A 13814-nucleotide genomic window follows, 5' to 3' on the forward strand; every position below is an offset into this window, starting at 1 on the left:
GATACACAAAAGAAAAACATTATAAATTGGACTTCATTAAAATTTTAAAACTTCTTTACAAGGGCACTGTTGAGAGCCTCAAAAGACAAGCCACAACCTGGGAAAATATATTTGCAAAGCACAGACGTGATAAAGGACTTGTAGCCGAAATACATGAAACATATTAAAACTCGATAATAAGCAAACAAACAACTCAACTTAAAAATGAACAAAAGATCTGAGCAGATACCTCGCCAAAGAATATGTACGTTGACAAACAACACATCAGTCTGCTCAGTTGGTATTGTATCAGATAGGACCATTTGGTTGCAAGCAACAGAACTAGTTTTTTACTATCTTAAACAAAGAAAAAACTTATTGGATTTGCATGGAATAGGTTACAGAACCAAAAGAAAATCTAAAGAATGAAGGCTCAGAAATATAAGAAGCAGGGAAACCTCAGGGATCTGAGTACCAGAAACTAAGGGTCCGTCTCCATGTCTCTCTGCCACCCAAACAGGTGAGCACCTACCATTTCTTACTCTTGTTTCACTATACTCCAAATTCAACTTCCCAGAAGAAAGGGTATAATTCATCTACTTTAGTTTGATGTCCCCCCCAATACTACTAGGACACTAGTACCTGAATCAGGGAGACGGAATGTGTTTCTAGAGTGAATTCTGTCTGACTGTGTTGCTATTACCTTAAGACACTGCAGAACTCAATTAAGATTTTATTTAAAACTTTCAAATACATACATACAAGAAAACTCTCTGGGTGTATACTATCTTTTGTCTCTCGAAACAGTGCCTCTGTTTTAAAAAATATGGATCCTTGTCATGACTGATTTTTGTTCCAATAGCTTATATCGACTAGGAATTATGCTCCTTAAAATTCTAAAGGAATCTGTCCATTAAAACATCTGGATGCAGTGACTTTTTAAAAAAATACAATATTTGTATTTCCTACTACTTAAGTCAATTTTAGAAATCCATATTTTCTGCAATAAAACATATATTTTATCCATGTTTTCAAGTTTATTTTCATTGGTTATATCCTCTTGTTATCTTCTAACTGCTCTTTTGGTTTTTCTGCTGTTTTGCTATTTATTGTTTTCTCATCCCTAACTTATGTCTTTCTGTTTTCTCTAAATTTTTCCCTTGAGTTTTTTTAAATTCAAATTTATGTTTTTATTGGTTTTTAAAGAATTTTTAGATTTATCAGTTCTATCTTTTTTCTAATTAATTACATTATCATTAATTAATAGTAACTAAATTGTATGAAGTCCATATTTATGCTTTTGTTAGTTTTTTATTACACTTATTTTGACTTCTAGCACTAAACAATTAATTTATTTTTCTCTCACTCAACACAGATTTTTAAGGTCATAAACTTTCCACTCAATGCAACTTTGGCTACATTCCACTACTTTTTTATATATGGCTTTTTCAGTATCTATAGAATACTGAATATAGAAATATAGAAACTTTTGATTTTCTCTTTGGCCAAGGAATTATCCAATAAAGATATTTATGGTTCCTAATCAGTGAAGTTTCTGCTTATCTATTTGCATCTCCATTCATTATATCTAGGTTTATTTATCAGAAAATGTGACTCAGTCTATTTCTATTTTGAAGACTCTATTAAGAGTCTCCATGTGGCTGGATGTACTTAAGTATTTCAGAGAGAATCAGAGATGATGCAACTTTATAGTCTAAGGAGCAGTCCATGGCTAGTGTAGAAATCCATCAACTACCTACCCCTATCTACCCCTGTTATTTTAAAAAGTTGCTTCCCAGGAAACCTATGTGAATCCTAAAGTAAACTGGTAAAGTGAAATTCTCCCTAGTACTAAGATGCTACAAGGCATGGCACTGGGGGATATGAGATCTGGATGCAAACTCCCAGCTCTACCACCAGCCAGCTAAGTGACCTCAGGCAAGCTTCTCATCCTCCCTGAACTCCAGCTTCACCCTTCAGCCCTATAAAAGAGGCTGAAGCACAAATATTTGCAAGCTCCGGTCTCTCTAAACCCAGAGGCTTCAAAGGGCTTTGGGAAGCACTATCTCTAACTCCATTCTGCAACATGAAGTGATATAACTAGATGATCCATAAGATCCCAACCAGCTTTAGAATTCTCAAAGGAAATGAATCAGTCACCCATGGTCCTTGCTTCTAGGGCCTGGATTAAACAATTGTACCCAGATTAAAAGGACCCACAATATAGAAAAGAAAGTAGGAATTAAGTCCAAGTTTTGATGGTAGATATAGCTGGACATCTACTGTCCAACTATTCTGACCCTCACTTATCTCATCTTTAAAATGGATATGATAATCACCAATCTCTTACAAAGTTTAAATAAGATAATAAATAGAAAGCACTTTGTAAACTGTGAAGCACTGTAAAGCATTAGTTCCCATTATTAAATACTCATGCACACTGATGCCTCCAATATCTTATGTGTGTGTTATAGGGTGTTAAATTTAACGGAATTGTTAAACTTACTGCCTTTTATTAAATAGGCAGTCACAGGCAAGTCTAAACAGTAAAAGCAAAGGAATAGGTATTTTGCCTGAATTACCTGGGTAATCACAGCTAAATCACTTTGATGCGTTAAGAAGAGTAAGAATTAAGAGTATCTCAAGGCTGGGGAAGGACTTAATAACCTCACTACATTTTCCTCTTCCCCATTATTTTATAAAATTGAGTCTGAAAGAGAATTCCATTACACTACATACTGAAAAGGAAATGAAGCCATAAATTCACACTAGACTAGCACATTAGAATGGGACAAAGTCATATCTGGTGACTAGTGTGTCAAATGAGTTTTCATGTAAGGTGCTAATTGTTTATATTTTATGGAAGAAGGTAATAAACCAACACTCTGTTGCTTTCTCCTAACTCAGAGTTGTATGAGGAGTCATTTTGTAAATCCCAGCCCAGTGATACTAGTGGACACAAGGAGTCTATAATCTCATTTCCCTAGATGCAGGCTAGAGAAAATGGATTCAAAAGATTTCTTCCTCCAGCAAAGAATAACCCCGTGTTTGTCTGAGGAAGTCTGTATGCATATTGTCCTTTTAGCTTTTGAGGAAAGCATCACAGCAATGATAACAATTATAAACCGACCATCCTCCCAACAATTGAGAACGTCAAAGTCATGCCTCCTGGAGCTGGGCTCTTAAACCAAAACCATGCCAACTGGCACAGAGAGACTCACTCAGGTGTCACTCAACCACTCACATGGTAAGCCCAGCTAAATTGCTCTCATTCTAAGGGGAAACCTAACACCACACTTCTTTTTTTTTAACAGAAGTCCTCCTTGGGGGGGAAAAAAAAGTCATCCTTGGGGCACCTAGGTGGCTCAGTCACTTAAGTAACTACCTTCAGCTCAGATCATGATCTCAGGATCCTAGACTCAACTCCAAGTTTGGTTCTCTGTTCAGTGGAAAGTTTGCTTCTCCCTCTCCCTCTGCTCCCCCTCCCCCATTTGTGTTCTCTCCCTCTTTCTCTCTCAAATAAATAAATAAAATCTTTTTTAAAAAGGCTTCCACATAATCATTTTTCTCTTCAGAGCAAAGGATGATGTTAAAGAGGCATTGATTCAATCTCCATCCAGGACATATAACTTTATCCTGTTCTTTTTTTTTTTTTTTTTTAAGATTTTATTTATTGGGCAGCCCCCGTGGTGCAGTGGTTTAGCACCGCCTGGAGCCCAGGGCATGATCCTGGAGACCCTGGATTGAGTCCCACGTCGGGCTCTCTCTCTTCCATGCAGAAGCCCGACGTGGGACTTGATGCCAGAACTCCAGGATCACGCCCTGGGCCGAAGGCAGGTGCTAAACTGCTGAGCCACCCAGGGATCCCCCTTTATCCTATTCTTAAGCTATGATTTATCTGCCTGTGTCCCTGTATCCTTGATTCTGAAAAGCATCTATAAAATGGGAGTAATAATATTCTCACTGCCTACCTATAGTAGGGTGAATGGTAACCCCCAAAAGAGATGTCTGTGGCTTAACCCCAAGAACCTGTGAATGTGACTATTTGAGAAACATAGTCTTTGCAGATGTAATCAAATTCAGGATCCCAAATGAGAACAACCTGGATTATCTGAATGGGCCCTACCTAAATCCAATGATAAGTGTCTTATAAGAGTCAGAAGAGCAGAAGATAGAGACAGAACAGAGATGGGAGTTATGCAGCCACAAATCAAGGAATACCTAAAGCCGCCAGAAGCTAAAGGAGGCCAGAATTCTAGCCCAGAGATTCAGAGGGAGGCAGGTCCTGCTGACACCTTGATTTTTGACTTCTGGCCTATGGGACTGCGAGAAAATAAATTATCATTGTTCTAAACCACCAAGTTTGTCGCCATTTGTTAAGGCAGCCACAGGAAATGAACACACTACCTTAATAGGGGGATTACTAATTGTGAATAAAGAATTTAAATCATTTCTGGACTGACCAAGGCCTGCCTGTGAAAATGATGGTCAGAGTCCTATTTCCTCGGAATCTATCACAGAGTTGAGACAAATGTGTGTGGAATGTTACATCAGCCTTTGCTACAAAAGCCTGGAGTGTGGAGCTATGAGTTGACATGCAGACCATGCACTTATGTGGACAGAAGTGTGTAAAAGTCTGGTGGCAAATGGAGGCCTCAGCTCTTCTCTGTCAAAGTGACCCACATACAAGGTTCTTGTTCTGGATAAGCCTACACACCTTTTTGGGTTAGGAAACAAAGGAATCTGTGTCCTTGGGTAGCTGTTGGGTGTACCAAAGAGATAAAGCCACTGTGAGCCTACATTTCCTGTCCTTTATACAGCTGGAAAAGATAGAATGTGATTCAGTCCTATTGCATCTTGTGAAAGTGATCGCCAATTCCAACCTGCACTTACCCCTGTACCAATAAAATAAAATAATAGTTAATACATACTGACACACCTACATACATATGCAGGGTGTTATGTGCCATTTCTCCATGAATCCTCACGTCCTAATGAAATTGGAATCATTATTCCCATTTTAGAGATGGAATATAACATTTAAATAACCATTCAGTAATAATTCAGAACTTTGGGAGTTTTTTAATTATAAACTTCACATTAGGGAAGCCCGGTGGCTCAGTGGTTTAGCACCACCTTCAGCCCAGGATATGACCCTGGAGACCCGGGATTGAGTCCCACGTCAGGCTCCCTGCATGGAGCCTGCTTCTCCCTCTGCCTGTGTCTCTGCCTCTCTCTTTCTCTCTGTGTCTCTCATGAATAAATAAATAAAATCTTTAAAAAAAAAAAAAAAAACTTCACATTAGGACACCTGGATGGCTCAGTTGGTTAAGCATCTGCCTTTGACTCAGGTCATGATCTCAGGGTCCTAAAATCCAGTCCCAAGTCAGGCACCCTGTTCAGTGGGGAGCCTGCTTCTCCCTCCCCCTCTGCCATTTCCCTTGCTTGTGTCTTCTCTCTCTCTCTCTCTCTCAAATTGAATAAATAAAATCTTTAAAAAAACAAAAAACAAAAAATTAAACCTCACATTATGCTTCTACCTGTTGGCAAGATGAAATAAGTTCAGGGTATCTTGTCAAAAAGTCACAAACTGATATCTCTCAGGTTACATCTATTTCCCAGACATATTCTATCTCTATTTATAAACTGTGTTAGTTGTCAGTTGTCTGAAATCAGGAAATTTCACATTAAAATCTGAATTTCTGGCTTATAGTGAATAAACATATCTTGCAACACAGGGCTCACCTTCTTAGCATATGTAGGAGTGTAGCAGTGAAGGTGCCTTTTAGACAGAACCCTTCAGTTGACCACAGTCCCCACTATTCCCTCTTGACTCTCCAGACACTGAGGCATAGGGTCAATTACCATTCATCACTCCTCACTCAGCTCAAGAAATCTACATGTACTCATTTATATTTCTTAGATTTCTTCTTGGCCACTGCTGATGTATGAATTTGTAACCCTGACATATTAGTTTTCTATTGCTGCCATAACAGATTACCACAGTTTTAGAGACCAAAAACTAATTACCTCACAGTTCTGTACATCAGAAATCTAGAAACAGCATGGCTAAGCCTATTTTCTGCTCCAAGTTTCATGAGGTTGAAATCAAGGTATAGCACGGCTGTACTCCTTTTTGGAGGCTCTCAAGATAGATTGTGCCTAATCTCACTCAGATTGTTGGCAGGATTCAGTTCCATGTGGTTATAGGACTGAGATCCTTATTTCCCTGCTGGGTGTCAGCCAGAGGTCATTGGCTGCCAGTGGAGCTAGCTTTCCAGGGCTCAAGGCTCTCTTCCACCATCTGAAATACCAGCAGTGGCAGGTTCAAGTTCCTCTCATGCTTCAAATTTCTAAGATGTCCCTTTCTAAAATATTTCTCTTTGCCTTCCTTTTCCACCACATTTTCTTACTTCCTCTTCAGTCTTTATGGGCTCATGTGATGACAATGCATCCATCCAGATAATCCAGAATAATCTCCCTATTTTATGGGGAGATGATTAGTAACTTTAATCTGAAAATCTCTTCATAGCAGTGCATAGATTAGTACCAGCTTTAATGAACAGAAAACAATTTATATTGGACACATTAACTTGTTACATGCAAATGATTCTTATTAGCACAGCATGAAGACATCTTAGGCAAAGTATATAGATGCTCAAAAATGTGCTAATAGCAGTAAAATGGAAGTAGTATATGCCTCATATGGATAAGATAAGGATTAAATGAGATCATGTAAAGTTTTTAGCACAGTAGTAGATATTTGTTGTTTGCCTCCCAAAATATACTCTTCATTCTCTGGGGAAGAGAGACCCTATTGTATTCCATGACTCTTGCACTCACCCATCCACTTCTAGACACAGTCTTACAAAGATTGGCAGTGAAAAACCCAAACCATTTATTTCTGGAAAATGAATGGGCACATTACTTAAGCCAGGAATAATAAATTCCTCCATGGCATCTGAATCTTAAATGGATCACATCTGCTACCTAACATAGTTCCAAAACTGATACAAGAAGTAGCATATATATATTATAAACTTATAAAAATTGATTTATCAAAAAAGATTATCAAGATATCTATACTGAAAGCTATAATACATTGCTGACTGAAATTAAAGAATATCCAAATTAATCGAGATACATACCATATTCATGGATTAGAAGATATTTATAAGATGTCCCCAAATTTATCTAGAGTCATGGACCTCTTACAAAATTTCCAAGATTTTGTACAAATTGACAAGCTAAGTCTAAAATGTGTATAGAAGGTGGGATCCCTGGGTGGCGCAGCAGTTTAGCGCCTGCCTTTGGCCCAAGGCGCTATCCTGGAGACCCGGGATCGAATCCCACGTCGGGCTCCTGGTGCATGGAGCCTGCTTCTCCCTCTGCCTATGTCTCTGCCTCTCTCTCTCTCTCTGTGTGACTATCATAAATAAATAAAAATTAAAAAAAAGCTTTTTAAAACAAAATAAAAATAAATAAAAAAATAAAATGTGTATAGAAGGACCTAGAATATCCAAAACTATCCTGAAAAATAATTTAAAATGTTGAAGGACTAGTATTCTCAATTTCAATAAAAACTATTCATCCACAGTAATCAAAAATGTATAGCACTAACTTAAAGATAACTAAATGACATACTATATGTTGATAAATTGAATTTAAATTAAAAATATATAACCAATTAATGAAACAGAATATAGAATTTATAAATAGAGCTACACTTACACAATCAATTGATTTTCAACAAAGACACCAATGCAATGCAGTAAGAAAGGAAAGTGTTCTGAAAAAATGATGTTCAAATAGCTAGGTATCTATACTGAAAAAATGAATTTTGACTTCCGTCTCATACCATACACAAAATATAACTGATCATAGACCTAAATATAAAAGTTAGAATTGAAACACTTTCAGGTAAAACATAGGAGAATATTTGTATGACTTTCATGTAGATAAAGATTTTTTAGACAGGGCACAAAAAGATGTGCCATTAAAAAAACATACATAAATTCAACTTCATCAAGATGAAAGACTTCTGCCCATCAAAAGAGGCCATTAAGAAAATGGAAATGTTAGCCACAGAATGGAAGAAAATATTAGCATTGCATGTTTCTGACAAAGACTCATTCTCAGAACATTTAAATTTCTATTAATCAAGAATGAAAATGTAACCCCATGTTAAAAAAAAAAAAAGTGGAGGAGAAGAATTGAATAGACATATGGCAAAGGAATGCGTACAAAGGGCCAATAAGCACGCACACACAAAAGTGCTCAATGTCATTAGTCATCAGAAAAATACCAATTAAACAAACTGTGAGATAACCACTATGCACTCACTTAAATGGCTACAATTTAAAATTGACACTACCAATGTCATACAAGCATTTTGGAAAACTATCAAGCAATTTTTTGTTACCGACCCTATGACCCATCAATTTCACTCCTAAGATATTATACGAGACTATTTGTAGCAACTTAATACATAAAAGCCAAACCTTGAGACAGGGAAGATCTAAGTGCTCAACAATGGGAGGAAGGATAAGTAAATTGTGGCATATTCATACAATGAAATACTACTCAGCAAAAAAAAAAAAAAGTAATTGATACAACAATAAAGATGAATCTTAAAACCACATTGAATCAAGGATGTCAGAATAAATAAAGTCCATTCTATAAGGTTTCATTTATATGAGGTTCAAGAACAGGAAGAACTAATCTCTGGTGGTGAAAATCAGAAAGTAGCTGCCTCTGGGTGAAGAGATTGTTTAGAAAGAGGCACAAGCAAATATTCTGCAACATTGGAAATGTTTTCTATCCTGATGGGAGCCATAGTTACCTGCGTACATCATTTTTCACAACTCATCAAACCATATACTTAAGATCTGCAAATTTTACTATACATAAGTTAAACCCAACTACAGGAATATACATTTATTTTTAAAAGTATGCAGAAGAAGAAATAAACGTCATTTAAAACTTGTCGTTTCCATCCCTGTGCTACTTTATAGCAAACGTTCTCAAACTTAAAGCTTTACTGACTCCTTCATAAATACCATTTTTAGCTTTATATTACTCCCACACTTCATTAATGCCAATTTGGGTTTTTTTTCCTTTTAGTGTTGAACAATTCTCTAGCTAAGCATCTTCCAGGACATGCATCATGCAAACACTGCACCAAATGAGAGAAAGTGAATATGCCTAACCCCAATTACATGGTATAAAAATAAAAGCCTTGTTATTGACCATGGGAACTATGTGAACAAATTAAACATGGCTTAATTGTGCTAAGGAAAAAGGAAGCAACGGTTAGAGTTTAATAAGGTGATCCATGGGGTTCATTAACATGAAGTAGAATTTATCAGAAGAGGTTTTTGGAACCTAATTAATTAAACCCCCATCAAATAGATGCATTCGATTAATATGATCTCATTCTGAGTTTAAACATCAACACTAATTAACCCCATAATTTATATATTTCCCAGCCATGAGAGGAACATTAGTCACATTAATAAAAAAAAATCACAATATTAATGAAAATAAATCGAGTAGCAAATGCAAATGAGATGATGTGACCCTTTGGCCCATCCCATTTTAAATTCATTTCTATAAATGAATGATCTAGAAAAGTGTCAGGTGACAGTATGTGGCAGTATTTCTTAAAATTAAGTATGTGTATGTGGCAGTATTTCTTAAAATTAAGAAATATATGTTCTATTCTTAGTTTTGCCACCAACATAGCATAAGACTTCAGCAAGTTACCAGGAGATTTTGTCTTGGATAACAAAATACAGGATGATGTGGGAAACAAAGTCAGAAGAGAAATTATTAAATTTCCTTAGTACCTACAGCCCACTAATAAGTCCTTGAAACAGGCAGAGTGACATTCCTCAACTGCCTCCATGTTAATACTTTGCTAAGGACAAAAGGCAATCTTAGCCTGGTGCCCAGGATCCTGTCAGTCTACTTTAACATATGAAAATTCCTCTAGAAATAGATTTCATATATTTCTAAACCCTCCAAGATATGTGTTGGCAATCATCCCCCAAGCATATGGCCCACCGATATACATCTGAAGGGTCTCATGACTAAGGGTTTATTAGACGGTCATAAATTACTCTTTCCCAACAACAGCTAGCCCCCTCAAGGTGCTGGAAACCTTGTTTCCAAAATTCCTTAGAGACTTAGCTATCCCTAACCCCATCCCAGCTTGAAAGTGTATAATGGGCCGCTCCTCGTGACTCCAGTGCAGCTCCTTCTTCCCATGGTCCTGTACCCGTTCTTTAATGAAACCACCTTCTTGCACCAAAGATATCTCAAGAATTCTTTCTTGGCTGTTGGCTCTAAACCCTAACATCTTTCCTATATCACAGGATCTCCCTGTTTCTCATGGTTTACCTAGGAAGTGGGCTTTTGAAGAATCTGGTGCCATGCATGAGTCTTGTTCTTTATGGACACCCTGATTATCCATGGCTGCTATCAGAAAGTTACTGAATCATGGCCTATCCTGAAATGCAAGACTTCTTAAAAATGCAAACCATTGTCTTCTAGAAATACAAGCTGTTTTCTTTTAGAAATGTTTTCTTTTTTCAGGAGGAGAAAAATTAAACGTTTCAGGTAGGTCAGAATTAGACTGAGGGCAAAATGGCAAGACTGCTTTTTCCTCCATGTAGAATCCAAAGATTGTTCAAGTCCTCATTGGGCCATGTACTGTTTGACTTGGGCAAACCCTTAATCACTGATAGAGTGAAAGAAGATAATACTACTGCTGTAGGATAACTCTCAAACAGTTGAAATTACGATATTCCTGAAAATATAAAACAAACATGTGTTTAAAATTTTTATTCAACTCATTCATTAATGACACAGCCAATAAAATACCATGATTGGTTCAAAGGAGAGTAGAAGGAACAGAAATATATTTAGTCACTCAAAAGGATGCCAAAATAAATTTGCTCATAGATGCAAAACTGGTTAATACCCTACAAGGCAATAAATGGTAATATTTGGGGCTATCCCTTTTTACCACAGGGAAATCAACTGCATCTCTCCTGGACAAGATTTATTTGCATCCCTGTGGAGAGGAATTATTTACATTCCTCTCAGACAAGAATCATTTGCAATGCTATTCATTTTTTACAAGTTAATTTCTATCCCTACAGAGTTGTAAAATAGCCTAGTTCAAGAGCCTGAGAGACAAACTACTGCCCATGGGTCAAATCCAGCCCACAGCTTGTTTTTGTACAGCTCACAAAATAAGCATGCCTTTTACATTTTTAAAGAGCTGTTTTGAAAAAGCAAAGGAGAATAAAAATATTCAACAGATAATATATATATTCCACAAAGCCTAAAATATTTAGTATCTAGTGCTTTATACACATTTTCTGACCCCTGGCTTGGTCAATAGACGGTCTCACTCCCTTATAGACTTAGATAATCCCTGGAGGATTTGCTAAATAATGTTTGTGCAGTAGTGAAAGAAAACCATCCTCCCTTTTGCCTATTTTCAAGTTTTGGATCATTTTCTTAACACTACCTTTCATGCCAACCTACCAGAATTATTGTGAAGTCAGTTTAGCTAATAACGCAGTTAGGAAACTCTAGAGTGTCATGTATGCCATACATGCCTTAAGTGAAGGGTTGGTGGTTTCAGAAGTAATCCTTCAGGGGCACCTAGGTCAACTGGCTCAGTCAGTTGAGTGTCTACTTTCTGCTCAGGTCATTCTGGGATGGAGCCCCACATTGGGCTCCCTACTCAGCGGTGAGTCTGATTCTTCTCTCCCTCTGCCCCTTCCCTCTACTCATACTCATTCGGGAGGAAGGAAGGAAGGAAGGAAGGAAGGAAGGAAGGAAGGAAGGAAGGAAGGAAGGAAGGAAGGAAGAAAGAAAGAAAGAAAGAAAGAAAGAAAGAAAGAAAGAAAGAAGAAAAAAAGAAAGAAAGAAAGAATCCCTCAGGTATGATGAGTTCATAAGGACATCTACCCAAGGTGGCCTCTCCAAAGATATTTAGAATCCTGAAGTAAGATGTGTTTGCCTCCATGAATTCTGCTCCACTGTGTCATCTACAATACCATTAGGTTTTGTAAGAAAATCTGCACTTTTGTCCTTCAGCATTGGCTCATAAATCATTATGGATATTGGGCCTTTTACTAAGTTTGTACTTTTTTTAAAGCTACAACTGCTTTCATAAAGACAGCACTGTCCTCCCTCCCCCACAGCCCAGTTAAATATGACGATAACCACCTCGGTATATTAAGCTTTTTCCCATGCCAACCAATACTTCCTGAAGCTATTAATATGTTTTCTAATAAATGAGGGTGATTAATAAAATTAAGCAACGCTTTCTGCTTGCCCGCTCCAAAATAAAACTCCTACTGATAATATATGAAAACCCATTCCAGCTTTATGAAATATACCATTTATCTCCATTAGTTGGCTTACTAGTATCTATTGACCTCCCACTGGGTGTGAAACATTCTGCCACATATTTTAGCAGATGGAAAAATAAAAAGAAGATCCCATGCATGTCCCTAAGAAGCTCAAAATCTATTTTGAGCAATGCAAACCATACATCGACAAGGGCAAACCCATGAAATGCAAAATCCAAAGTATGGTGAGATCAGTAGGGGTGATATCTTAGCCTTAGGAATCAGAATAGTTCATGTACTTAATTCCAGGAAGTAGTCAAAGAGAGGTTTCCTATTTTTGTAAGTATCTTTGCAAACAATAGTTACTACCATGAAAAATCAGGGTGTTTCAGATAAAACAGAATTACTGTTTTTCTTTAAAAAGTCTGATGAGATGGCAAACCTGGACCAACATTGTCATATGGCAACAATCAACTAGATTCTTACTTCTCAGAGGATGGAAGATGGAATCATCTAGCAGTTTGTTAGAAATACAGAATCTCAAACTGGACAGCCACATGCCAAACAATGAAACCAGTCCATTTTCTTACACCATACACAAAAATAAACTCAAAATGGATCAAGGACCTAAATGTGAGACCTGAAACCATAAAAATCCTAGAAAAGGACATAGGCAGTGATGTCTCTGACATTGGCCATAGCAACATTTTTTTAGATATGTCTTCTAAGGCAAGGGGAAGAAAAGCAAAAATGAACCATTGAAACTACATCAAAATAAAACATTTCTGCACAGTGAAGGAAACAGTCAACAAAACTAAAAGGTAACCTACAGAATGGTAGACATATCTGATAAAGGATTAGTATCCAAAATATATAAAGAATTTATGCAACTCAACACCAAAAAAATCCCAAACAATCAGATTAGAAAATGGGCAGAAGACATGAACAGACATTTCTCCAAAGAAGACAGAGAGCCAACAGACACATGAAAAGATACCCAATATCACTCTCCATCAAAACTACAATGAGATACCACCTCATACCTGTCAGAATGGCTAAAAATAAAAAACACAGGAAACAACAAGTGTTAACAAAGATGTAGAGAAAACGGAACCCTCATGCACTGTTGGTGGGAATGCAAACTGGTGTAGCCACTCTGAAAAATTATATGACTCAGTCGGTTAAGTGTCTGCCTTCGGCTCAGGTCATGATCCTGGAGTCCTAGGATCAAGCCCCAATTCAGGTTCCCCCTCAGCAGGGAGTCTGCCTCTCCCTCTCCCTGTGCCCTTCCCCCTGCTTCTTCTTGGCCTTTCTCACTCACTCTTTCAAATAAATAAATAATTTTTTTAAAAATAGTATAGACTTTCCACAAAGTTAGAAATAGAACTACCCTATAATCCCACAATCACACTACTGGGTATTTACTCAAAAAAATACAAAAACACTAATTCCCTGGGATACATG

The sequence above is a fragment of the Canis aureus genome, chromosome 19 (genome assembly GCF_053574225.1).
Source record: "Canis aureus isolate CA01 chromosome 19, VMU_Caureus_v.1.0, whole genome shotgun sequence".
Lineage (NCBI taxonomy): Eukaryota > Metazoa > Chordata > Mammalia > Carnivora > Canidae > Canis > Canis aureus.